This window comes from Jaculus jaculus, chromosome 6 (assembly GCF_020740685.1).
Source record: "Jaculus jaculus isolate mJacJac1 chromosome 6, mJacJac1.mat.Y.cur, whole genome shotgun sequence".
Classification (NCBI taxonomy): Eukaryota; Metazoa; Chordata; class Mammalia; order Rodentia; family Dipodidae; genus Jaculus; species Jaculus jaculus.
Window position 1 is genome coordinate 60,575,806 of NC_059107.1, and position 27,985 is coordinate 60,603,790.

At 45.2% G+C, this 27,985-nt stretch overlaps 2 pseudogenes; both read left to right on the plus strand.

Moving 5' to 3' along the window:
* Nucleotides 1-15,481: 15,481 nt before the first annotated feature.
* On the plus strand, nt 15,482-26,920 carry LOC101598731 (annotated as a pseudogene).
* Nucleotides 26,921-26,931: 11 nt separating this feature from the next.
* LOC101602749 lies at nt 26,932-27,754 on the plus strand (annotated as a pseudogene).
* The last annotated feature ends 231 nt before the right edge of the window (nt 27,755-27,985 follow it).

The window sequence follows — 27,985 nt, forward strand, 5'->3', positions numbered from 1 at the left end:
CTAATGTTTTGAGTTCCTTTCTTTCAGCAGTGCCATTTTGTCCAAATTGGTCCCACTTCTAGACAGCTCCATCCTGCTACTGGAAGCACAATATGGACAAGCTCTTATTTTATTTATTATTTGCAATTAGAGAGACAAAAAGAGAGTTTGGAAGGAGAATGAATGAATGAGAATGGGCACACAGGGCTTTTTGCCATTGCAAATGAACTCCAGACATCTGTGCCACTTTGTGCATCTGGCTTTACATGGGTACTGGGGAACAGAACCTGAGTAGTTAGGCCTTGCAAGTAAGTACCTTTAATCACTGAGCCACCTGTCCAGTCCAAGAGCAAGATTTTTTAAAATATTTATGTATTGCATGCATAGAGAGAGAGAAGAGAGACAGAGAATGTATGTGTCAGGGCCTTTAGCCACTGCAAATGAACTCCGAATGCATGTGCCACTTTGTACGTCTGTCATTATGTGGATACCGGGGAATCAAACTGGGGATGAAGGGAAAAGGAATTTGGCTAGTCAAGGCTCCCAAAGTCTGTGGCCCATCCTGATTGCATCCCTAAGCCAGGACTGCTCTTCTGGACCAGCTCCCAGTTCCTAAGCAACAGAAACTAAGATGCAATGTGTTGTATTAAGTCATGCTTTGAGGTAACACGCAGCAGTACATGAAGAGTGTTTGAGGGGTGCTTCAGCAGGTAAGAGCACTTCTGTGTAATCATGAGGACCTGAATTAAGTTCCTCATATAGAAAGCGGGGCTTGGCCACACACACCTGTAACCCAGCCTGAAGAGAATGGAAATAGGATCGCTGGGACTCCTTGGTCAGCTAGTCTAAGCAAAAGACAAGGCGCTCCAGGTTCAGTGAGAAACTTTCAGGGAAATACTATAGAAGGGATAGAACAGGATACCTTCTGGCCTTTTCTGGCCTCCATATGCATGAGCATGGAGTACATACATTTGCACAGAAACACACAAAAAATATACTTGTGGAGGTGGGGGGCTCAATCACTAAAGTACTTGTTGTTCATGTGCAAGCATGAGCGCCTGAGTTTGGAACACCAGCACCCATGAAAAAGCCAGGTGTGGTGGCATGCACCTGTAGTCCTAGTGCTAGAAAGGCAGAAACAGGATTCCTGGGACTTGGCTACCTAGTCTAGTTCTGGATTCAGTCCAATATCTCTAACAGGGATACAATCCACCCTGAGCTGAGCTGGCAGCTCTCCTTGGCAAACATCCCATATTTTGTTATCTCCTGGGGTCTCCACTGCAACCCATGTTTCAGCCTCATACCTCCATTGGACTCCACACAGGGACTTCCCAACAACCCTGCCTCACATTGCCTAGTGGCCATTTCCAAAAATCAAACCACATTGCAAATTCAATTGACCCTTTCATTCCTGCGTTTGTAATACTTTATAGTACCAGGTGACTTACCAAATTTGTTAATCCAATGTGAATAAAGTTGACTTTGAAGAGGACACTAGAGTGATCATTCAGGCCCTCTACTTTCAAAAGAGAGTGAGCATTTTTAAAAAAAAAATGTATGTATAGCCGGGCGTGGTGGTGCACGCCTTTAATCCCAGCACTCAGGAGGCAGAGGTAGTAAGATCACCATGAGTTTGAGGCCACCCTGAGACTATGGAGTTAATTCCAGGTCAGCCTGGACCAGAGTGAGACCCTACCTCAAAATAAAATAAAATATACATATACATATATATATATATATATATATATATATATATATATATATATATATACGCACACACACACAGATATAGATAGATAGATATAGATATCTATATAGATATATAGATATCTATATCTATCTATATCTGTAAAGCCAGGCATGGTGGCACACACCTTTAATTCTAGCACTTGGGAGGCAGGGTTAGGAGGATTGCCGTGAGTTCAAGGCCACCCTGAGACTACATAGTGGATTTCAGGTCAGCCTGAGATAGAGTGAAACCCTACCTCGGAAAACTAATAGGTATGTATGTATGTGTGTGTGTATGTATTTAAGAGAGAGAATGGCTGCACCAGGTATGTATGTATGTGTGTGTGTATGTATTTAAGAGAGAGAATGGCTGCACCAGGACCTCTAGCCAATGTAAACAAACTCCACACTTATGAGCCACATTGTATATCTGGCTTATGTGGATATTAGGAAATTGAACCTGGGTCCTTAGGTTTCACAGGCAAGGGCCTTGAACACTAAGCCATCTCTCCAGGCCAGAGTCAGTATTCTTTTGCTGTCCCAATACAGAACAGCTGGCCCAATCTCAGTGATAGGAATCTGTTTTAACAATTGTACCTGAACAATGGGTGCTGTCTTCAGTCTGAAACTTTGATTTCTTTCTGAGCCATATCCTTCTGCTCACATCAGTCCATTTCTATGCAGCACAGCCCTGTACAAGTTCTCAGGATATGGGAAGAACCCAGTAAGCCTCTCATATAAACTGCCTCTAGCACAGTCTGGACAAAGCTTTCTTTCTCTCATAAACCAAATCTCAGTGTACAGCTTTTACTCTGACCAGAATAATAGTCCATCAAACTCTGCCCTTAGGACTGTACAGTATCTCTTAGGCCAAGGCTTCAAGTCCTTCCACATTCCTCTCACAAATCAGTTCTAAAAAGCCGAAAGCCAAGAGCCAGGTTTCTAGCAGCAATGATCCCACTCCTCTGTTACCAATTATATGCTGTATTTATCTTTGTTGCTGGGACAAAGCACGTGACCAAAAACTGCTGATGGGAGAAAAGGATTTACTTTTGGCTTACACTCTCAAGCGGAAGGAAGCTCCATGATGGCAGTCAACAGGTAGTAGAGCAGAGGCTGAATATCACCTCTATCTCTGCCTCTTTCTCGCTCAAAAAATTAAAAAAAAAAAAAAAAGCCAGACATGGTGGTACATGCCTTTAATCCCAGCACTTTAGAGGCAATGGTAGAAGACCACCATGAGTTTAAGACCAGCCTGAGACTACATAGTGAATTTCATATCAGGATGGAGTAGAGTAAGACCCTACCTTGAAAAAAACAAAACAACAAAAAATATAATTTCAAGGTATAGTAGAAGGAGAAGAATTTCACTCCAAGGCATAGTAGGTATTTTCAACAAAATCATAGATGAAAATTTCCCCAAAGTAGGGAGATGCCAATATAGATATACAGTACAGGAAGCCTTTAGGACTCCAGACAAAATCAGGAAAGAACCTCTTAGCACTTATTATAATTAAACTATCTAGCACACAAACCAAAGAAAATATATTGAGAACAGAGAGAAAAATCAGTTCCCAAATTAAGTCAAGCCCATCAGAATAATAGCAGATTACTCAACACAAACCTTAAAAGCCAGAAGGGCTTGGAATGACACATTCCAAGTTCTGAATGATATTACCTGTCAACAAAGATTACTTTATCCAGCACAGCTATCCATCCAAACTGCCAGAGAAATAAGGACATTACACAACAAAAACAGGCTAAAGGAATAATGAACACTAAACCAGCTCTATAGAAAATACTTGAAGGGAGCCTTCATGCTAAGGAGAAAGAAAGGCACACATAGTAAATAAACAGGAAAAATAAACCATACTAAAATAATAGTTAATATAAGAAAGTAAAGGAAAACTACAAAACAAGAATGGCAAGAATAAATGCATACCAGACAGAGATAGGGAGGGAGACAATGGGCACTCTAGAGCCTCCAGCCACTGCAAATAAAATCCAGATGCACGTGCCACCATATGCATCTGGTTTTGTGGGTACTGAGGGATCGAAACTGGGTCCTTAGGCTTTGAAGTAAATCACTTTAAATGCTGAGCCATCTCACCAGCCCCTCAATGATAACTTTTTTTTTTTTTTTCTCCAGGTATGGTTTTGATCAAGCCAAAGATGACCTGGAATTCAATAGGTAGTCTCAGGGTAGCCTCGAACTCACAGTGATCCTTCTACCTCTGCCTCCCAAGTGCTGGGATTAAGGATAGGTGCTGCCACTCCCAGCCTCAATAATAATTCTTAATATTGCTGGGTATGGTGGCACACACCTTTAATCCCAGCACTTGGGAGGTAGTGGTAAGAGGATCGCCATGAGTTCAAGGCCACCATGAGAGTACTGAATAACTTTCAGGTCAGCCTGGGCTAGAGCGAGACCCTACCTTGAAAAGAAACAAAAACAACTCAATAATATCAATGGCCTCAATGCCCCAACCAAAAGACACAGGCTTGCAGACTGGGTTAATAGGCAGGGTCCTCCTATTTGTTGCCTCCAAGAAACTCACCTTCCCATACAAGACAGTATCTTAGAGCAAAATGCACCTAGAAAACAAGCACAGGTTGCAATCCTCATATCTTTCAAGAGAGACTTCAACCCAACATCAGTTTGGAAAGATAAACAAGGTCACTTTATATTGATTAAAGGAACAATCCAATAGGAGGACATTACAATTCTAATCATATATACACCTAACATCAAACAGTATTAGACTTAAGGTCACAAACACCAAACACCCTGTGGTGGGTGACTTCAATACCCTTGGGCATGTGTAGCACTGAGTTTTACACACTCCCAGCTTGGTCTCCCAAGCGGCTCTGATCTGTGACCCATGCTAGATGGCAAACAACAACAGGATGGTAACAGAGTGACCCCATGCCACAGCCAGACACAGAGTCTCAAAGAACAAGTTGGGTCCTAAAGTCTGCCAGGTAAAGGCTAAAAGCCAGACACCTACAAACTGGAACAATGTTTAGAGATACTTGTTAATGATAGTTTCTACTTCACTGTAATGTAAATTATATTAATTGTTATATGCTGTTTAAATTCACAGTAAGCTAGATTCTGAGAAATGGGTTGCCCCTCCCCCACCTCAGATCTCAATCACATTTAAAATCATGTGTCATTCACACCTTGTCCTTAGGCAAATTGGTCTATTGCCTCTGGACAAGGAAAGGAAAAATGACAAGTAGCCTAATTTTGATTCTTTCTGTTTCCTGTGTAAGATCACTATGAAAAGATAATCTTAGTTTTCTTCTTCTTATTTTTTTTTTTTAGGTGTAGGGTCTTGCTGTAGCCCAAGATGACCTGGAGTTCACTATGTAGTCGCAGAATGGCCTCAAACTCACAGCAGTCCTCTTACCTCTCTGCCTCCTGAGTGCTGGGATTAACGGCGTACGCCAACACACCTGGCTTAATCTTAGTTGTTTTTATATCATAAATATAGTTTAGATTTAATAAAACCATTTCCAGATGTGTTATATTATCTCCAGGGGAGTTACCAAGTTTTACCTACATTTATAAATCTATGCTTTTAAAATGTGTCTCACTGGATTATTTTTAAAACTTTCAAGTCAACAGCTTTATAAAGTCTAAAATTTGATTCACTGATCTTTAGATAGACATTCTCACTAGGACAAAAACAGGTATAGAGCACACCATTTGGTAACTTTCTAGATCATCATCATGTAAAACCCATGGAAAAATACCAGGAGCCAAAAACAGCCCCAGATGCAGACAGCCTTGTGACCCCCAGATGCAGACAGCCTTGTGACCCCCAGATGCAGGCAGGCATGACCACAAACTCCGCCTAATGTACTATAGATAACCCTGTCAGGATGCTTCCGAGAAGAGAAAAAAAAAAAAAGAGGATCCCCACCGACTCCAAGTCTATTAATAAGTAACCAGTAACCAGTGCTGGGACTGAAATCATGCTTCTGCTTCTGTAAACCTGCTTCTGCTCTCCCTAACTCTATAAAAAGAGACCCTTCCCCTTGCCCGGCGCGCTCAGCCTCTCGAAGGACTGGAGTGCCCGCAGGCGCCTGTGCGAACAATAAAGCTGCCTCTTGCCTTTGCATCCAGTGGCTCGGTCTTGGTTCTTGGGCGCGGGTCTCCCACCACGGAAGGTTCCCCCTCCCCCGGGAATCTTACAGCTGGGGGCTCGTCCGGGATTGGGGACCCCCGCCCAGCCCAATTACTGCCCACCGGGAGGTAAGCATTTGATTTGGTGCACCATTCTGTCTGTCTACGTCTAGTTCCGTTTTTTTTTGCGCTGCGTTAGAAAATCGGCTCGGATCCGTGTCGTTCTGTATCTGGGCGGCTTGAGAAGGAGCTGACGGGCTCGGACTTCTCCCCCGCCACCCTGGAGGACGCTTCAGGGAATTTGGGAGCCCGATTTTTCGGAGCTCAACAAGTATCCGAGGGATACGTTAGTCTGTTGGGTGGACGAACAGTCTCCCCGTCTGAATCTGCATTTTCAGTTTGTTACCGAAACCGCGCTGCGCGTCTCTGTGCCGGCTGTCTCTCTGTTGTCTTAGTCCTTGGTGTTTGTTTAGTGTTGTCTCTTGACAAAATGGGTCAAAAATTGGTGACCCCCCTGAGTTTAACCCTAGACCATTGGAAAGATGTTCGGAAGATCGCTTCCAACCAGTCAGTAGACGTCAAAAAAGAAAAATGGCAAACTTTCTGCTCCGCAGAATGGCCCACTTTCAATGTGGGCTGGCCAAGGGATGGAACTTTTAACCTCTCTACTATTTTACAGGTGAAAGCTAAGGTATTTGATCGTGGCCCGCACGGACATCCAGATCAGGTCCCCTATATAGTTACCTGGGAAAGTCTGGCGGTCGACCCGCCACCCTGGGTCATTCCTTTCATCCCTCCTCCACCTACCCCACCGCTGCCTATCCCTGCCCCTACCTCCTCCTCCTCTTGTTGTCCAGTTGATACCAAGAAGCCCCTAAAACCAGTACTTCCCCCGGACCCCAACACCCCCCTTATAGACCTCCTCTCGGAGGAGCCCCCTCCCTATAGGTCTCAGACCCACGATACCCCTAGTCACCAGCCACTGGCCCCTTCGGCCCCACCTGAGCTCCCTTCCCCAGTGGCTGGACGTCTGAGGAGTCACCGAGAGCAGCCACTCAAGAAGGAGACTTCACAAGCCTTTCCCTTGAGGCAGGGGCCAGGGGAACAGGTTCAATATTGGCCCTTCTCTGCCTCAGACTTATATAACTGGCGGACCCACAATCCGCCTTTCTCCAAAGACCCTACTGCCTTAACTAACCTGATTGAATCTATCTTAGTTACCCATCAACCCACTTGGGATGATTGCCAACAACTCTTACAGGCTCTTCTCACGACAGAAGAAAAGCAGAGAGTCTTCCTGGAAGCCAGAAAGAATGTTCCAGGCGATAACGGGAGACCCACCCAGATACTAGATGAGATTAATGATGCTTTTCCCTTGACCCGCCCCGACTGGGACCACACCTCAGCAGACGGTAGGGGACACCTACGCCTTTATCGCCAGTTGCTCATAGCGGGCCTCCGTGGTGCTGGGCGCCACCCTACTAATTTGGCCAAGGTAAAGCAAGTAATACAAAAACCAGATGAATCCCCTGCTGCCTTTCTAGAGAGAATTAAGGAAGCCTATCGCATGTACACCCCCTATGATCCGGAGGATCCTAATCAGGGGGTAAATGTGTCCATGACTTTTATCTGGCAGTCTGCCCCAGATATTAGAAATAAACTTCAAAGATTAGACAATTTACAAGGACAGTCTCTCCAAGATTTATTAAAGGAAGCAGAAAAGATTTTTAATAAGCGAGAGACACCAGAAGAGAGAGAAGACCGCTTACGTAGGGAGGCAGAGGACAGGGAGGACAAGCTTAGGAAAGAAGCAGAGGACAGGGAAAATGCAAGAGAACGCAAAAGGAACAAGGAATTGAGCCGCCTCTTGGCCACTGTAGTACAGAACAATGATAGGATTAATAGGTTGGGAGACCAAGGGAGACCCAGACCCAGAGTGGATCGGGACCAATGTGCATACTGCAAAGAAAAAGGACACTGGGTAAAGGACTGCCCTAAAAGACCCAGGAAACCAACGGATTCCACCCCGAAATCCAACTTGTTTGCCCTAGATGAAGACTAGGGCAGTCAGGGCCAGGAGCCCCCCCCTGAGCCTAGGTTAACTCTTACTGTCGGGGGGCGCCCTATCACGTTCCTGGCAGATACTGGTGCCCAACATTCGGTGCTCACCCAGTGCCCTGGACCCCTGAGCAACCGGACTGCCTGGGTACAAGGTGCCACAGGAAGAAAACAATACCACTGGACCACCGAGCGGAAGGTACATTTAGCCACCGGTAAGGTCACACATTCTTTTCTACACGTACCAGATTGTCCCTACCCATTGTTAGGGAGGGACCTTTTAACAAAATTAAAAGCCCAAATTCATTTTGAAGAAACTGGGGCCAAAGTATCTGGTCCTAAGGGAGTTCCCCTACATGTACTGACTCTTAATCTGGAAGATGAATATCGGCTCCATGACAACTCCCTAAGTGAACCTAAAGATATAAATTATTGGCTAAAGGCCTACCCGCTGGCCTGGGCAGAAACTGGAGGGATGGGATTGGCCAAACAACAGGCCCCCCTTATTATAACCTTAAGGACATCGGCATCCCCAATATCAGTTAAACAATACCCAATGTCTAATGAGGCCTACCTGGGAATTAGGCCTCACATAAGAAGGCTCTTGGACCAGGGAATTCTGACCACCTGTAGATCCCCATGGAATACTCCGCTATTACCTGTCAAGAAGCCTGGTACGGGGGACTATCGTCCTGTCCAGGACCTTAGGGAAGTTAACAAAAGGGTGGAAGATATCCACCCCACTGTGCCTAATCCTTATAACCTGCTGAGTTCTTTACCTCCCTCTCATCAGTGGTATTCAATCTTGGATTTAAAGGATGCATTTTTCTGCCTGAGACTGGCTTCCCAGAGTCAGCCACTGTTTGCATTCGAATGGAAGGACCCTGACTGTGGAATCTCAGGGCAATTAACATGGACAAGACTTCCCCAGGGATTTAAAAACAGTCCCACCCTCTTTGATGAAGCCTTACACCGGGACCTGGCTGACTTTCGAGTCCAGCACCCATCTTTAATTCTGCTCCAATATGTGGATGACCTCCTGCTTGCGGCCTCCTCATATCAGGACTGTCATACAGGTACCGGGGCCCTGCTTGAGACTCTGGGACGCTTGGGCTATAGAGCTTCTGCTAAGAAGGCCCAAATCTGTCAACAAGAGGTCACCTACTTGGGATATAAATTAAGAAATGGCCAACGCTGGTTAACACCGGCCCGCATAGACACTGTAGCTCGCATTCCTGTCCCCCAGAACCATAGACAACTCAGAGAGTTCTTGGGGACCGCTGGGTTCTGTCGCCTATGGATACCAGGGTTTGCTGAAATGGCAGCCCCTCTTTACCCCTTGACTAAACAAGGAACCCCCTTCAATTGGACTAAGCCACAGCAAGAGGCTTTTGACAAAATTAAACACTCTCTCCTCTCTCCTCCGGCTTTGGGCTTGCCTGACATCACCAAGCCCTTCGAGCTATTCATAGATGAAAGACAGGGGTTTGCGAAGGGAGTGCTAACTCAGCAGCTTGGACCATGGAGGCGCCCGGTTGCATATCTCTCAAAAAAGTTAGATCCAGTGGCCTCAGGCTGGCCACCATGCCTAAGAATGATCGCTGCAGTTGCAGTCTTGACCAAGGATGCAAGTAAACTAACCCTGGGGCAACCTCTGACTGTGCTAACGCCACATGCCATTGAGTCTATCGTGAGACAGCCCCCAGATCGCTGGCTGTCTAATACACGTATGACTCATTACCAATCCTTGCTTCTCGACAAAGACCGTGTGCAATTTGGTCCGGTAGTGGCCCTAAACCCGGCCACCCTGTTGCCCCTCCCTGAGGGGCCAGAGACCCATAACTGCCAGCAGATTCTTGCAGAGGTACACGGAACCAGAAAGGATCTCACTGACCAGCCGCTGCAGGATGCAGATTTCACCTGGTACACGGACGGTAGCAGCTTCCTACTGAATGGTGAGAGGCGAGCCGGGGCCGCAGTGACCACCAGAGACCAGGTAGTCTGGGCTAGCGCCCTGCCCGGAGGGACCTCGGCACAAAAAGCGGAACTCATTGCCCTGACTCAAGCCCTCCAGCAGGCTAAAGGTAAAAAACTCAATGTGTACACTGATAGCCGGTATGCATTCGCCACCGCCCACATACATGGGGAAATTTACAAAAGAAGGGGCCTGCTGACTTCAGAGGGAAAAGAAATCAAAAATAAGACTGAGATATTGGCCCTCCTCAAGGCTCTATACCTACCCCAGAAGCTCAGCATTATACACTGTCCAGGTCATCAGAAAGGAAACAGCCCCGAGGCCATAGGGAACAGGTTCGCTGATAAAGCCGCCCGTGAGGCAGCTCTGGGACCCCAACTCTTAATTCTGATGGCCACTGAGGAGGGGACTCCTAAAGCAGCATCTCCAACTCCGGGATGGGAATACACGAATGAGGACTTGGACTTGATTCAGAAACTGGGGGCATCATATGATGCTGCCCACGGCAAATGGACTTACCTAGAAAGGACTATTGTACCTCAAAAGATTACAGCCCTCCTCATTAAGCAACTTCACAGGCTAACCCACATGAGTGCTCAGAAGATGAATACTCTACTAGAACAAAAGGAAACAGGACATCTTTTTCTAAACAAAGGTTCAATCCTAAAAGAAGTTGCAAACACTTGCAAAGTGTGTGCTCAGGTAAATGCTGGACGAGCCCAGATGGCCCTTGGGTCTCGTCTGAGGGGACACCAACCCGGGGCTTGCTGGGAGCTCGACTTCACTGAGGTAAAACCGGGTATGTATGGTTACAAATATCTCCTAGTTTTTGTAGACACTTTTTCAGGATGGGTAGAAGCATTTCCCACCAAGCATGAAACCGCCAGAATGGTAACCAAGAAATTACTAGATGATATCTTTCCCCGGTATGGAATGCCACAGGCACTCGGGTCAGACAATGGGCCTGCCTTTGTCTCCCAGGTAAGTCAGTCAGTGGCCAAGGCACTGGGGATCAATTGGAAGTTACATTGTGCATACAGACCCCAGAGTTCAGGTCAGGTAGAAAGGATGAATAGAACAATTAAAGAGGCTTTATCTAAATTAACGCTTGCAACTGGCTCAAAGGATTGGGTACAACTCCTACCCCTGGCCCTCTACAAGGCCCGAAACACCCCAGGCCCTCATGGCCTAACCCCCTTTGAAATCCTCTATGGCAGCCCCCCGCCAGCTGTCACTTTCATGCTTACAGAAATTTCTAATTTTACTGATACCCCCACCTTACAGGCTCACTTAAAGGCCCTACAGTTGGTACACCAGGAAGTTTGGAAACCTCTAGCAGCTGCCTATAAAGAGGCAACTAATAAACCGCTAATCCCCCATTCATTCCAGATAGGGGACTCAGTTTGGGTCCGTCGACATCAGACCAAGAATCTGGAACCTCGCTGGAAAGGACCTTACACCGTGCTCCTGACAACTCCCACGGCCTTAAAGGTAGACGGAATCGCCACTTGGATCCACGCCTCCCACGTCAAGGCTGCCCTGACAGAGTACCCAGACAGCACACCACCAAACCTCGCACCATGGAAAGCACATCGCACTCCAAATCCCCTAAAGATAAGACTCTCTCGATCTTAACATACCTCTTCTTAACTTTCAGTTTTGTGAGTAACGTCTCTGCTAGTCCTCACCTTCCCTTATCTTTGACTTGGCTAGTCATTTCTGAGGGAGGACAAATTATTTGGTCTAATACCTCCCCTGCCCCGTTATGGACATGGTGGCCCTCCTTAACCCCCAATCTGTGCGCCTTGACTGCCCATAGAAAACCTTTTGAAGAGACTTTAAAAAAGACTCACCGGAAGAGACACAACCCTCCTGTTAGCCCAGGATGTTACTCCAAACCTGCCAGACAGTTGTTAAACTCCACTCTATATGTTTGCCCCCAACATGCCCAGGCATCAAACTGTGGAACTAGAGTGGACTATTATTGTAAAAACTGGGGATGTGAAACCACTGGAAATGTATACTGGCAACCCAAATCCTCCTGGGATTTTATTACTGTAACTCGCCTAAATCAGGGTAACAAGATGCTTCTAAACATTACTTTCACTTCTCCCGGCAAGGCAGATAGGACATGGCTCAAAGGCCATACTTGGGGGGTCCGTCTTTACATAGATGGGCCAGACCCAGGTTTCCTCCTTACTATTAAGCTCCAATTATCGACTGACATAAGTCCAATAGGCCCCAACCCAGTTCTACCAGATCAAAAACCTATCCCCCAACTCCCACTTTCCTTGGCCCCGCCTTCTAAACCTATAATTCCCCCTTCTAAAAGACCAACCACTCATCTCTATAAACCCCAGGGAACAGGTAATCGACTCTTTAGTCTAATACAGGGGGCTTATCTCTCCCTAAATGCCTCTGACAGTAACTATACCCAAGACTGCTGGCTCTGTTTAACTGCTGACCCTCCTTACTATGAAGGCATAGCCTTACCAGGAAATTTTACCAATTCCACTAACATTCCTACTCGATGTCTTGCTGTGGCATCTCATAAATTAACTCTTGCAGAAGTAACTGGCCAGGGCTCCTGTATCGGGACCATACCCACTACTCTTCAACATTTATGTAACACAACTACTCCTGTGTCCCCTGGAGCTTATTACTTAGAATCTCCAGATGGAACCTATTGGGCCTGTAACACAGGACTGACTCCTTGCGTTTCTGCTACTGTCCTTAATTCTACTGCTGATTACTGTGTCCTAGTCCAGTTATGGCCACGCATTACCTACCATAGATCAGAATCCATTCTGCAGGTATTTGAAAACAGACCTAGGCGGGAGCCCATAACCCTTACTATCGCCCTCCTTTTGGGAGCAGGAGGAATCTTAGCGGGCATAGGAACTGGAACAACTGCCCTGGTACACTCTGAGCAGACCAGAGCCCTACAAGAAGCGATAACCACAGACTTACAGGCCATAGAAAAATCTATTTCTGCTCTAGAAACTTCCCTTACTTCCCTTTCAGAGGTAGTATTGCAAAATAGAAGAGGCCTAGACTTGTTGTTTCTAAAAGAAGGAGGCCTCTGTGCTGCCCTTAAGGAAGAATGCTGTTTTTATGCTGACCATACGGGCATAGTCCGGGAATCTATGGAAATGCTCAGGGAGAGACTAGCCCAGAGGCAGAGATTGCTAGAGTCACGACAGGGCTGGTTCGAAAGTTGGTTTCATAAATCCCCCTGGTTCACCACTCTCTTATCCACTCTCCTGGGTCCTTTGCTCATTCTTGTGCTCCTATTAACCTTTGGTCCATGTATTCTCAATAGGCTGGTACAGTTTATACGAGACAGGCTCTCAGTTATCCAGGCGTTCGTCCTCACTAGTCAGTATCAGCCATCAAGCCAAAATGACATAAGATTATAAGTAAAAGATTTTACTCAGTTCCAAGAGAAATGGGGGAATGTAAAACCCATGGAAAAATACCAGGAGCCAAAAACAGCCCCAGATGCAGACAGCCTTGTGACCCCCAGATGCAGACAGCCTTGTGACCCCCAGATGCAGGCAGGCATGACCACAAACTCCGCCTAATGTACTATAGATAACCCTGTCAGGATGCTTCCGAGAAGAGAAAAAAAAAAAAAAGAGGATCCCCACCGACTCCAAGTCTATTAATAAGTAACCAGTAACCAGTGCTGGGACTGAAATCATGCTTCTGCTTCTGTAAACCTGCTTCTGCTCTCCCTAACTCTATAAAAAGAGACCCTTCCCCTTGCCCGGCGCGCTCAGCCTCTCGAAGGACTGGAGTGCCCGCAGGCGCCTGTGCGAACAATAAAGCTGCCTCTTGCCTTTGCATCCAGTGGCTCGGTCTTGGTTCTTGGGCGCGGGTCTCCCACCACGGAAGGTTCCCCCTCCCCCGGGAATCTTACAATCACAATCATGTATGTCATTTCTGGTAATAATTCTGCTAATTTGGGGACATTGTGTTTTTAACTAAAATCTTAACCTTGTATCCTCTCATCTACAGGTAGCCCACACTGATAGTTCTATGAGAATCTATCTCCACTACCTGGGTCCTCTGGATTACCCTCCAAGTCCTGAAATGCGAATGAAAACTCCAGGTTTGAGTAGAGGTTACTTAAACTGAAACCCCATCCAAACTTCAACATTTTCATGCTACCTTTCTAGACAACCCAAACATTGCTTTAGACTCCCCCCCACCCCCGCTGAATCCAGCTACCTTTCTACCTCTACTGAAACAACTTACTCCTGTCTAGAGACTTTAGAAGAGCTTGCCTATTACAAGCCCAGAATTTCACTGTCTCTCCTCCGTGACCACACATGATATATATACATGAAATCTCTTCTACCACCCAATAGGAGCCCTGAATAACAAAATATGCTATTGTTTCAGATGACCAGATAATAGACTTGCCTGTTGCCTAAAAAAGTACATCCCAGAAGGCTGAACTTGTTGCAGTCCATTTACCTATACTAATAAAAATAAGCCTTGGGCTGGAGAGATGGCTTAACGGTTAAGCGCTTGCCTGTGAAGCCTAAGGACCCCGGTTCGAGGCTCGGTTCCCCAGGTCCCACGTTAGCCAGATGCACAAGGGGGCGCACACATCTGGAGTTCGTTTACAGAGGCTGGAAGCCCTGGCGCGCCCATTCTCTCTATATATATATCTGTCTTTCTCTCTGTATCTATCGCTCTCAAATAAATAAATAAAAAATTTTTTAAAATATATTTAAAAAAAAATAAGCCTTACCTCCTCTATAGTAGCTACTGGGCTGGCTGCAGGTGGGCTGGGACACAGACAAATCTCTTATCAAAAGCTTTCAAGCTGGGCGTGGTGGCGCACACCTTTAATCCCAGCACTCGGGAGGCAGAGGTAGGAGGATTTCCGAGAGTTCGAGGCCACCCTGAGACTACATAGTGAATTCCAGGTCAGCCTGAGCCAGAGACCCTACCTCAAAAAACCAAAAAAAAAAAAAAAAAAAAAAAAATCTTTCCATAGAATTGAGTACAGTCATGAGGATTCTACTACCTGCTACAGCAACAGCTCATCTCATTGGCATCAGTAATCCTTCAGAACCTTCAAGCCCTCAACCTCATCACAGTCGTGAAGGGAGGAGCTTGTCTCTTCCTAAATGAAAAATGTTGTTATTTTAGAAACCAATCAGGTGAAGTAGAATTTGAAATTAACAAAGCTCCAAGCTCTGGCTACAGACTCTATAATGATGCCCCACTGTCTTTAAACTATTTGGTCTTGTCTACTACCATTATGTGGGCCATTAATGGGGATATTTCATTTATACTTGATAGCACCCTGTCTTTAGAAATGCATACAAAACCAAGTACATAATCTTACACATCACTTGTTCAACCAACTTCTAATAACCTATCCCTCTTCCACTCAGTACCAACATTTAGCCTCATCGGACTTGACTCCCTGTCGCCTACTCTGAGGGGACTTGCCCGCTGCTGACACCAGCATCCCCTAGGATCCTTACCATGCCCTCTCACAGCAGGAAGCAGTAATGAGAAACCCCTGCCCCTATCCTTAACAAAATGCTAGAATGTTACATAGGACAAGAGTCCCAGATGGACTCAAGATGAAGGAGGAGAATGACAGCAGCCTGATTGATGCACCTTCAGATGTTTGCATTGTTGAACGCTTACACCCTTGACCTAGCAATGCCCTTGGCCACAGTTTTCCTCCTGAGACAACCTGGCTCTTCTTCTGATGGCAATCCATTCTCTGATTATCTCCTCAGTTTGGCTTCTGCTCTCTCCTAAATTCCTCAGTCCTTTTGTCTTCTGTTTCTCCTTCCAAAAATGACAAACTCTATAAAAACCCAGACTCACACCAGCTGTTCTCTCTATCTCCTCCTGTGAGACCGCCCAGCAGCTCAGGCACCAATAAATAGCTGTATTCCTGCCTTGGAGTGGTCATGCATGGTCTTTGGTTGTTCACAAACCTTACTGTCTATACCTGTTTTTGTTACAGTAAGCATGTCTATCTAAAGTTACAGTCTGGGCTGTAATGATTACATTTTTTAAGATATGCCTTACTTTTGGGGTATTTTTTAAAATTGAGTGTTTAAGACCAAGTATGTGGCCAATGTGTAATTTTATATTGTAATTTTGAAGGTTAGTTTTGGCTCTTTAGGCGAGACTTTTAGGGACCTGGGAGGCGCCCTGTGGCTCTCTCAGCGTTTGTGCCATCTGCTGGGCTGAGTCAGGGCCATGCTGACCATGTGGCTTCCCTTCCCTTGGAAGCATTAAGAGTTTTCCCTCTGCTTTTATTCTCCTTCTGCAGACTGGATATTTATTGGAGTCCTTTTTTTTTTTTTTTTTTTTTTTTTTGAAATCTCCATGTCTTTTCTGATCAAGAAGGTAGATGACTTACCAAGCGCCTTATGATTCTCTAGAGAAAGAAGTGTCCCATCGTCTCTTGAGCCCTTTAGACCTGGAGGACCTGGGTCCAACATATTGAGTACCCTTTTTTTTTTTTAATTTTTATTTATTTATTTATTTGAGAGCGACAGACACAGAGAAATACAGAGGGAGCGAGAGAGAATGGGCGCGCCAGGGCTTCCAGCCTCTGCAAACGAATTCCAGACGCATGTGCCCCCTTCTGGATCTGGCTAACGTGGGACCTGGGGAACCGAGCCTCGAACCGGGGTCCTTAGGCTTCACAGACAAGCGTTTAACCACTAAGCCATCTCTCCAGCCCTTGAGTACCCTTTTAACTACAAAGTCCTCATTAGGTCTGACTGCTACATGTGGCTGTTAAGCACCCAGGAGAAAAATCAGACTATAGAGTATGTCTGTATCTTTTGTCTTTAGCAAAACAGATCTAGTTAAAACATGGTATTAAAAAAATACCTCAATATTTTGTTGTAGCATTTAACTTACGTTGTCTGATGACATGGTAAGCCATATCTGGTTTTAAAGCTGAAAACCTAGAATCTGTCCTTAGTAATTTAGAATCATCTTTAAATATATCTATGTACCTGTGCACATTTTAGTGGCTTTAATCTTTCTGTCTTAATTGGATTAGGTACAAACTTAATCCTGATAGAGAAATCTATAACAATCAATCTGATGCACCTTGTTTAGGGTTACTTTGATTAACATAAACCAATTTTATTCTCATTATTTTTGTTAGCCATGACTATTAAATGAAGCTTTGACTAGATACCTGATAGGTTATGTTTAAATTACTGTTGTAGACAGCTTCAGCTCGCTGAGATGGACTTCCAGATCATACACAGTTATGGAGGAAGGCATTTATTGAAGGTTAAAGATCCAGGGGAAGTTCAATAATGGTAGAAGACACTGGTCTGCTTTCACAGGTCCAAGCAGAGATGGAGGGAGGGAAGGAGAGAGGGAGGAATGGAGAGGGAGGGAGGGAGGGAGGGAGAGAGAGAGAGAGAGAGAGAGAGAAAGAGAGAGAGAGAGAGAGAGAGTGCGGAGACACAAGCCAAACTCCACAGCCCACTTCAGGAACTCCAGACACTTTGCATATCTTTAGATTGGAATTTTAAATCCACCACCACACCTCCTGCAGCCAACTGGCTGCAGATCTAAATTACAAACTATAATAAAACACTGACTATAGTGGGAACCATCTATTCAAAGTACCACATTCTGCCCCTGGCTCTCAATAGATTCATAACCATCTCACATTGTAAATTGTATCCAGTCCAATTTCAAAGGTCCTCACAGTTTTTACCAACGTAAGATTGCTCCAAAGTCCCAAGTCTCCTCTTAGATTTAAGATTGTCTCTTAGTTATGAGTCCTGTAAAATCAAACAAGTTATATGCTTTCAACATATACACAGAGTAAACATTTTCAACAGGTATAAGCCATAAGAGGGAGATACTGGAACAATGTAAAGTCAACAACCATCAAGCAAACATCAAACTTCTGCAGTTCAAGTCAAATATAACCAGTGACTACAGTCTCTGGATTTTCCAATTCCATCCCTCTAGCTGGGCAGAATAGCTAGGGAAATCTTCCATCCCAGGCCAACAGTGAGTGCACTCCATGGTAGCCCTTGCACAATCCTGGTATATTCAGAATATCTTTGGGTCTTCATGCAAACCATGGTCTATCTTCCAATGGTTTTGCCAGCCTATCAGGGTCATCATGACCTACCTCATGCTGCAGCTCAGAAGCAGTTCCTGGAACCATGTGAAATTCATGACCACTCCACACATTTTTCATGCTTCCAAAATGAATATCAGGAGTGCAGGACAAGGCCATATTCTTAATTCAGGTAGTAAGTAAATCATAACATCCAAAAGTACGTTCCTTCTCCAGTCAACTCTTTCCAAAGGGTTCTGCACATCTATCATAGTCTTTCTTCAGGCATCCTCTCCAATTTTTTTGTTTGTTTTTTTGAGGTAGGGTCTCACTCTAGTTCAGGCTGACCTGGAATTCACTATGTAGTTTTAGGGTGGCCTCGAACTCATGGCGGTCCTCCTACCTCTGCCTGCTGAGTGCTGGGATTAAAGGAGTGTGCCACTATGGCTGGCTCCATTGTTTTTTTTTTTAATTTTTTTTTTTTTTTTTTGAGAGCGACAGACACAGAGAGAAAGACAGATAGAGGGAGAGAGAGAGAATGGGCACGCCAGGGCTTCCAGCCTCTGCAAACGAACTCCAGACGCGTGCGCCCCCTTGTGCATCTGGCTAACGTGGGACCTGGGGAACCGAGCCTCGAACCGGGGTCCTTAGGCTTCACAGGCAAGTGCTTAACCGCTAAGCCATCTCTCCAGCCCCCCCCCTTTTTTTTTTTTTTTTAATTTGAGAGCGACAGTCCATTGTTTTAATGTAAAACAATTGGGACATCTTTCTTAAGATTACTAATGTGTTTCACAATAGCATTTTTAGCAACCTAAAACCAGTCTCAGGGCCTGTAATTTTAACTTGCTTGAGGTTTTCCAACTTAAAATCTTAAATTTCTCTGTCCAATATCTTTAGCCAAGCACATCAGACCATTAAAAATTTAACCTTAATCAAACTCTCTGGACCTGGGCAGCAGAATGCAGCCAGCTCTTATGCCAGTAGCCCAGTTCCAACAAAGTTCTCTGCAGTCTTTCCTTCCCCTTAGAAAGTTCATAAGCTGAGACTTGAAATAAAATTCTCACCGCACTTAACGTTCTCAAACTCTCATCAGAAGAATCAATAAAACTTGGCTTACCACTACAGAAGGCATCTTCAGTTGTAAGTACCAAGCCCATGTCCATTCCTCCAAAACAAAAGTTCCAAAAGACCAAAACCCACATGGTCAGATTCATCCCACCCTACTTCTGGTGACAATTTCTATAGCAGAAAGCTTCAGGTTGCTGAGATGAACGTCCAGACCAGACAAAGTTATGGAGGAGGGGTTTTATTGAAGCTTACAGATCCAGGGGGTGTTCTATAATGGTGGAGGAAGCTGACCTACTGTCACATGTCCAAGCAGAGAGAGAGAGAAGCCACAAGTCAAAATCCACAGTACACTTCAGGAACTCCAGGCACTTTCATATTTTTAGATTGGAATTTCAAATCTACCACTACACCTCTCTAGCCAGGTGGCTGCAAATATAAATTACAAACTGTAATAAAACACTGAATATATTGGGGACCATCTATTCAAACTACCACAATTACATTGTTTGTAAACAACAGACTTTAGCAGTAAAACTTGTTTTGGCCCAAGAATTGTGAATGGAGCTCCTCAAAAATTGAGAAAGAACACAGTTTGCAGAATTATCAGAATGTGGGGAGACATCCTTGTCTTCCTAAGTACAAAAGTTACAATGAATGAAGTTAGATTATGTCTTTTATAAAACCTGAGTTATAAGCACAATGACTATTTAGTAGAATTAATTTTATAAAAGAAAAATCAGTAACTAATAACTAAATCTCAATCTTATTAAGGCTCAGTTTTTTTAGTACTTAAAACTTTAACATAGAGGCATTACAAACTTAATTAAGCATTTGAAGACAAGTTTTATAACTGTTACCATGATCAAAACAAGTGAATAAAATTTTAGACTTTATAACCTGTTGATTTGAGACTTTTTTTTTAACAATCTTATGAAACACGTGCTTATAAAATGAGCATGGATTTGGGCTGGAGGGATTGCTTAGCAGTTAAGGCATTTGCTTGCAAAGCCAAAGGACCAGGTTCAATTCCCCAGAATCCATATTAGCCAGATGCACAAGGGGCACACCCATATATTAATGCTACTCTTACTTTCGGTTAGAGAAGCTTCTCTTTACAGATGGCAGTGACCTTGGGATAACTCAGAAGGCACCATGGTGTTGAGAAGTTATGGAGGAGTGCTCAGCACTACAATATCTCTATCACACCTTCCAAGGCTCAGGGTCCATTGCGGAAGAGGAGGCAGAAAGAATGTAAGAACCAAAGAAAAGGTAGGACTCCTTACAACATGCTCCTCCAGACACAAAATGGCCTGGATATCTATGACCTTGCAGTGCCTGACACTACCTACCCAAGGCCATCATAATAGGAGGGAAAGATCATGACATTAAAATAAAAGAGAGACTGATTGAGCGGGGAGGGGATATGATGGAGAGTGGAGTTTCAAAGGGGAAATGGGGGAGGGGTTATTGTCTACAATTATGGGAGTTGTCAATAAAAATAAATAAATAAATAAATGAAAGAAGGCAGGATTTGTATTTGATTTAGTAAGATGGCTTGAATTTGGTGTGAGAGGGAGAGACTCTGGCAAGTCATGGCTAACTGAAAGAACTGTGTAAGTGCTGGGCGTGGTGGCGCACGCCTTTAATCCCAGCACTCAGGAGGCAGAGGTAGGAGGATCTCCGAGTGTTCAAGGCCACCCTGAGACTACATAGTGAATTCCAGGTCAGCCTGAGCCAGAGTGAGACCCTACCTCGAAAAACCAAAAAAAAAAAAAAAAGAGCTGTGTAGAGCAGTGGAGGGAACTTTGAACCACTTGCTGTGTCATTGGAGAAACTTATCAAGACCAATGAGAATGTTGAAATCCAATGTACCAAATTCAGGCCAGCATTGGCCATTGTTTAAACAATATTGTGGCAAAATTTGAATACAGAGTTGGAGTAATTTGGTAGGTCAGAGCTCAGATAGTCTGAGTTTCTTTAAGTTAGTTTTTGAGACATGCCAACGGAGTATCTTTTGGAATAGATCATTTAGAGCCCATTGTGGAGGACAAGGACTAAAGTGGCCAATTCTACCACCAGGGACGTCTCCCAGGTTTAGGAAGGGAAAATAAAACCTAGGATTAGGAAGGAGTGTCCCTGCACTCATAATGCTTTGGATGTCTAATGGAGCAATATACCAGGGGCTCCTGGAGCGTCCAATTGTTCATGGACCAAAATGTGAGAAACTCCAAAGTTTCTAAGGTCTGAGACAGAGTACCTCTAATGCAGACTGAGAGTGAGTGCCTTTTCCTGAGCATTGTAATTGATGAGGATGTGGATGCAGTGGGTCACCTGGCAAGTGGCCTCTTGTCTGGGGTTCAAAAGCACAGTGGGAGAGGGTGAAAAGCAAGAATCCCCCAGTATTAAGCTGGAAAGACTGGAGGTTTCAGGTCACAGGTAGCTGTTTAGTTCAGAGTAGCGAGCATGGGGAGTTTTAGTGCTCCTGAGGGAGTGAAACACAAGCAAGGAGGTAGAGAGGAGGAAAGTGAAAGAGAAAGGGAGGGTGTGCCTCGTAAGCCCCAGATCTAACTCATGGCACCAAGTGTAAGGAAAGCGTAAGAGAAAAGTGAAAGAGAACACCACACTTGATCTCTACAGACAGACAGTTTATTGAGAGAAACAGCGAGGGACAGCAGCTTTCCTGCAGGATGAAGGCTGAAGCATTGAGCCAGGCTGGGGTTCAAACTTATAAGGAGGATCCTAAGAAGCAGACTGTACCAGGTGCAGTAGATAAGGAACTTGTAGCTGTTTGTGTCCTTACTCAGAATAGGCTTATTCAGCCAGGATTGTCTAATGGAGGATACCCAAATGGTTTCTGGTCCTTCAGTGCCATCTGAGATAAGGGGAGTACATCAATCAGGAAAGGTGTTAGGCTTAATGAGGCTGAATACCTGTGTGTATTTGATGTCACAGAATCCCATGTGGCTCTCTATAGTGTGAATATTTTGTCACCTGTTGCAGTCACCTTTGTATTGCTGGGACAAGTATCCAACTAGAAGGAGCTTATGGGAAGAAAGGGTTTATTCCAGGCTTATCAGTTCCAGAGGAAGCATCATTATGGTAGAGGAAGCTGGCTCACTTTAGCATCCACAGAAGAGAGAGAAAACCAACACCAGCAAGCACCAACCTCTAGAGCTCCAATTGATTCTCTACATACCTTAGAGCTGGACTTAAGATCCATCCCCAGTGACACCTCCTCCGTGATACCTTCTCCAGCAGGGTTCTGCATGTTGGAGAACTAAGTAGGAAGTTTAATCTTAATCAAAAATGCCTGAGTCTGTGGGGAACATACATTCAAGCCACCAATCACCCAGTCATCTCTCCAGTCTTTAAAAGAACTACACAGCTATAGCTGGGCGTGGTGGCGCACGCCTTTAATCCCAGCACTCGGGAGGCAGAGGTAGGAGGATTGTTGAGAGTTTGAGGCCACCCTAAGACTCCATAGTGAATTCCAGGTCAGCCTGGGCCAGAGTGAGACCCTACCTCGAAAAACCAAAAAAAAAAAGAACTACACAGCTATGGGTGAGACAACTCCACAATTTGCAAATAATAATAATAAAAATTAAACCAGGCATCATGGCCCATGGCCCACACCTTTAATCTCCGCATTCAGGAGGCAGAGGTAGGAGGATCACTGTGAGTTTGAGGCCAGCCTAGGACTACAGGGTAAGTACTAGGTCAGCCTGTGCTAAAGTGAGACCCTGCTTCAAAACAATAAGAAAAAAATTAAATGATATTAGATATGTATCTTAGCACACTTGATATTTTTTTGTTCATTATTTATTTATTTATTTGAGAGTGACAGACACAGGGAGAAAGAAAGATAGAGGGAGAGAGAGAGAATGGGCGCGCCAGGGCTTCCAGCCACTGCAAACGAACTCCAGACGCGTGCGCCCCTGTGCATCTGGCTAACGTGGGACCTGGGGAACCGAACCTTGAACTGGGGTCCTTAGGCTTCACAGGCAAGTGCTTAACCGCTAATCCATCTCTCCAGCCCACCTTTGATATTTTTGTTGAAATAAATTTTGACAAATAAAATAGGGATATAACCCTTTCATCTTCACTTCTCCAAAGCAGACTTTCCTATGACCTTCATCTCCCACAATGTTTCTGCCTTTACTATTCAATGACTCCTTCATTTTGACCTTCAAACAAGTTCATTTCCAAGTCTTTTTAAGTAGAGTTCTCCAATATCAAAATGTGTTGTCAAAAATCTGTGGCCAGAGCCGGGTGTGGTGGAGCATGCCTTTAATCCCAGCACTTGGGAGTCAGAGGTAGGAGGATCGCCAAGAGTTTGAGGCCACCCTGAAACTACATAGTGAATTTCAGGTCAGCCTGAACTAGAGTGAGACCCTGCCTTGAAAAATAAAAAAATAAAAAAAATCTGTGGCCAGGGCTTAGGGGTGTATGTACACCATGTTTAAAACTCTGAGCTCCATCCTAGCACTGAAAAATTGTTGGGGGAAATATCTGTGGCCAGAGCACCTGAGGTCTCTCTCCTGGCTTAACTGCAGCTGTAGGCTCTCAGGCTTGTGCAAAGAAGTTTTGGGGGGCTCAGGGTGCTGTGTGTTCTACCAGGTTGTAAGAACTGCTCAGATGGTGTTAGAAGATGACCCTCGATCTCAGCCAGGCTTCAGGTTTTTCAGGTTTATGATCCTCTAGTCATGATCCTCTTTACGTTTTTGTTGGTATTGCAGTCCAACAACAGCAGTCTGTAGGCTTGAAAGTTAAGGAACCCAGCAGCTGCTCAGTCCATGTGACTGGATGCCTCAGCAGTCCCAATCCAGCACTGAAGGCCTGGAGGCTTCCTGGAGAGGCGCTGGTTTTCAATCCATGTTGGAAGGCTGAGGAAACTTGTTTCCAGTGCTGATGAAGGATAGCCAAACAGGATAGATGCACATGCAAGTAAAGGCATTTGTCAGCAAGCGCTGCAGGCAGCAAGGAGAAGGGGCTCTCTTTTCCCAGAGCTTCCTTAGATAAAGCCTGCTTCTGTGAGGGCAGCCACTCTGGAGAAAGGGTTCGCTCTGGGGGAAGGACTTCCTCCTTCAGTCAATCCTTCCTGAAAGTTCCTCAGAGACCCAACCAAGAGGAATGTCTGTGGATTCCTAATCTGATCAAGTTGACAACAGAACTTGACCATCACAAGTGGAAACTACATGATGGCAGAAAAAAAAAAAAAACAATGACATGAGCAAAAGCTGGATATAACTTCTGCCACAGCAGGTGGCAAACAGTGGCAGGAAGGTGAGCTAAACACTGGCAAGGGGAGCTGGCTATAACACCCATAAACCCATCCCCAACAACACACCTCCTCCAACAAGGCTCCAATTCTCAAATTGCTACCAGCTGGGGATCTAGCATTCAGAACACATGAGTTTATGAGGGGCACGGAACTCAAACTATTACACTCAGTCAGGTAAGGTGCTTCACTTGAAGGCATGAGAACCCTTATGCTTATAATCCCAGCACAGAAAGGTGGGGCAGGCAAATCCTTGGGGTTCACTAGTCAGTTAGTCTAGCCTACTTAGTAAGCTCTGGGCCAATGGGAGACCCTGCCTCAAAAAAAAACAAAATTAAGTGGGGGAAGGGGGAGACAGCACCTGGGGCAAATTACACTAGAAGTTGTTCTCTGACCTCCACGTGCGTGTGCGCGCAAACACACGCACACACAAGAATAGTTTATTAAACTGGGTGTGGTGGTGCATGCCTTTAATGCCAGCACTTGGGAGACAGAGGTAGAAGGATCGCTGTAAGTTCAAGGCCACCCTGAGACTACATAGTGAATTCCAGGTCAGCCTGCACTAGAGTGAGACTCTACCTCAAAAAGTGGGGGGGGGGGAGCTGGAGAAGATGGCTTAGCAGTTAAGGCATTTGCCTGCAAAGCTCTAGGACCCTGGTTCAATTCCCCAGGTCCCACAAAAGCCAGATGCATAAGGTGGCATATGCATCTGGAGTTTGTTTTTGTAGTGGCCGAAGACCTTGGTGTGTCCACTCTCTCTCTCTCAAGTAAATAAATATTTTTTAATTTTTGTTTTTATTTTTATTTCTTTGAGGGCAACAGACAGAGAGAGAAAAAGGCAGAGACAGAATGGGCACACCAGGGCCTCCAGCCACTGCACACAAACTCCAGGTGCATGCACCACCTTGTGGTTCTGACTGACATAGGTACTAGGGAATTGAGCCTTGAACTGGGGTCCTTAGGTTTTCCAGGCAAGCACTTAAACCACTAAGCAATCTCTCCAGCCCCAATATATATACACATACACACATATATATATACATACACACACACACACACACACACACACACACACACACACACACACACATATGTATGTATGTATTGTTTATTTTAATTTAATTATTTGAGAGTGACAGACATAGAGAGAAAGAGGCAGATAGAGAGAATGGGTGCACCAGGGCTTCCAGCCACTGCAAACGAACTCCAGACACGTGCGCCTCCTTGTGCATCTGGCTAACGTGGGTCCTGGAAAATCAAGCCTCGAACCAGGGTCCTTAGGCTTCACAGGCAAGCCTTAACTGCTAAGCCATCTCTCCAGCCCCAAAAATATATTTTTTAAAAAATAATAGCTTATCAGGGAAAAGTATACCACTCTGGATATATACTCAGGATTTCAGAGATAAGTCAGTATACTATGGAAATACTTGCACATTTATATATGTTACAGTATTATTCACAAAGTCAAGTTATGAAATCAGCCTAAATGTCCATCAACAGATGAATGGATGAAGAATATATGGTGTAGGGCTGGAGAGATGACTCAGCAGTTAAAGAAATTTGTTTGCAAAGCCTGACCACCAGATTCAATTCCCCATTATCCACATAAAGCCAGATGCACAAAGTGGTACATGCATCTGGAATTTTCTCATGGTGGCAGGACGTTCTGGTGCTCCTATACTTACTCTCTCTGCCTAATTCTTTCTCTCAAATAAATAATTTAAAACATTTTTTTAAAACAATATGTGGTAGGGCTGGAGAGATGGCTTAGTGGTTAAGCGCTTGCCTGTGAAGCCTAAGGACCCCGGTTCGAGGCTCGGTTCCCCAGGTCCCACGTTAGCCAGATGCACAAGGGGGCGCACGCGTCTGGAGTTCGTTTACAGAGGCTGGTAGCTCTGGCGTGCCCATTCTCTCTCTCTCCCTCTATCTGTCTTTCTCTCTGTGTCTGTTGCTCTCAAATAAATAAATAATTAATTAAAAAAAAAAAAACAATATGTGGTATAGGCAAGACAAGGTGATGCAGCCCAGAGGGTCCAGGCAAGCTGTGTGGGGTCCCATGGGAGGCGGCTCCTGACAGGCTGTGAGGTCTGTGCAGGTGTTGTACATGATCCTGCACATGCCCAACACTTGGCAGGTGGATCAGATCATCCTTTTGGAGGATGACTATGTCACTGTCATTCAATTTGGGCATGACTGGGGCTTCCACATGCATGAAGGTAGATACAGTTCTGTGCAGCATCACTGAAAAGAAATGAAACATACTGAGAGATCTTCCTCATCTTTGATGAGCTCTGTTTGGACAGCCCAGCTTAAAAAAAAAACTATTTAAAATATTTTTATTTATTTATTTGGAGAAAGGGGGTGGGGAGAATGGGCATGCCAGGGGCTCTAGCTACTACAAAAATGAAATCCAGATGCATGTGCCATTTTGTGATTCTGGCTTTACGCGGGTACTGGGAAATTGAACTCATCATTAGGCTTTGCCCTCAAGTGCCTTTTAACCACTGAGCAATCTCTGCAGCCCAGCCCAGCGGTTTTAAAGCAAATGGCATTGGTGTTGCTTGTGCTCCATGGCATCCTCTCTGGTTCTCTGCAGTCTCACAGGCCTCCTAACCACCACCAACATGAACATCTGCAGTGTTCAGATGAACATGCAGTATGGACACTTTCTTGGCCTCCCAAAGAACTACCAGATGAAGGACTATTTCTACCATGGCCTCTCCTGGCCCCAGCTCCCCTACATCACTGAGGATGAGGAAGGGAAATTGTGGGCTGTCCTGTCCAAACTGGAGGAGGCTCCTTACGCACCCCCATGGACACATCACCTCACTTGCTAAGAAGTGTTCACACTAGCACCATAGCTTGGCTCAGAAACGACTGACCATTTGAGTGCCAGGTACAAGTAAGTCCCTGCATGTCAAGAAGAGCAACCAACCAGCCTCACACGTTTGTTCTAACACCCTCAGCTTCCAGGTCCATGAGGCAGAACTCAGACACGATGCAGATGGGGAAGGTGCCTATGCCATGAAGCGGGATCTCTCCCGTGTGCAGATGAGCTGAGGTGCAGCGGGTGCTGAAGCTGGGTAAGTATGTGTTTCTGGGTTCTAGAGACAACCAGGAGAGTCAGGACAACATAGCTCCTGGCTCTGAAGAGGCTTGTCAGCAGGAGAACCTAGCTGGCAGTGACAGCAAAGACAGCGCTGACATCCACACAGCCCAGAAGACTTGAGCCTCACCTAGACACTGTGTTTCAGGCACTTCTGTCTTCTGAACCCTGGCTTAGCCTGTCTTCTCTACAGTATCTGCTCTGAAGTCATTGCACAGTGACCCAGGTTGCTTCTCTTTTACAACTCAGCAACCACTTTCACAGAGCCTACTGTGATCATGAAGGAATACCCAGACACAAGAGCCTGCAGCTTGGGAACTGCCATGACAGCCTTGCTTGCCTCCTCCCACCATGTTGCCGTTGTCTTTGGCTTACGTGTGTCTGACCCTGGACTGTGGTCATGCTGCAGGTTGTTTCCTAGAGGGTCAAGCAGGAAGCAGGGACAAAGAAGCTCCCATCTTTCAGGTTTTTGCCATTATTTTTCTGGGTTTTCACCAGATAGACCTTGTGCCCCCTTCCTCCTCGGTTCCCATGAAAGTTATCTATGTCTTGCTTTTTCTGAAAACTCCCCA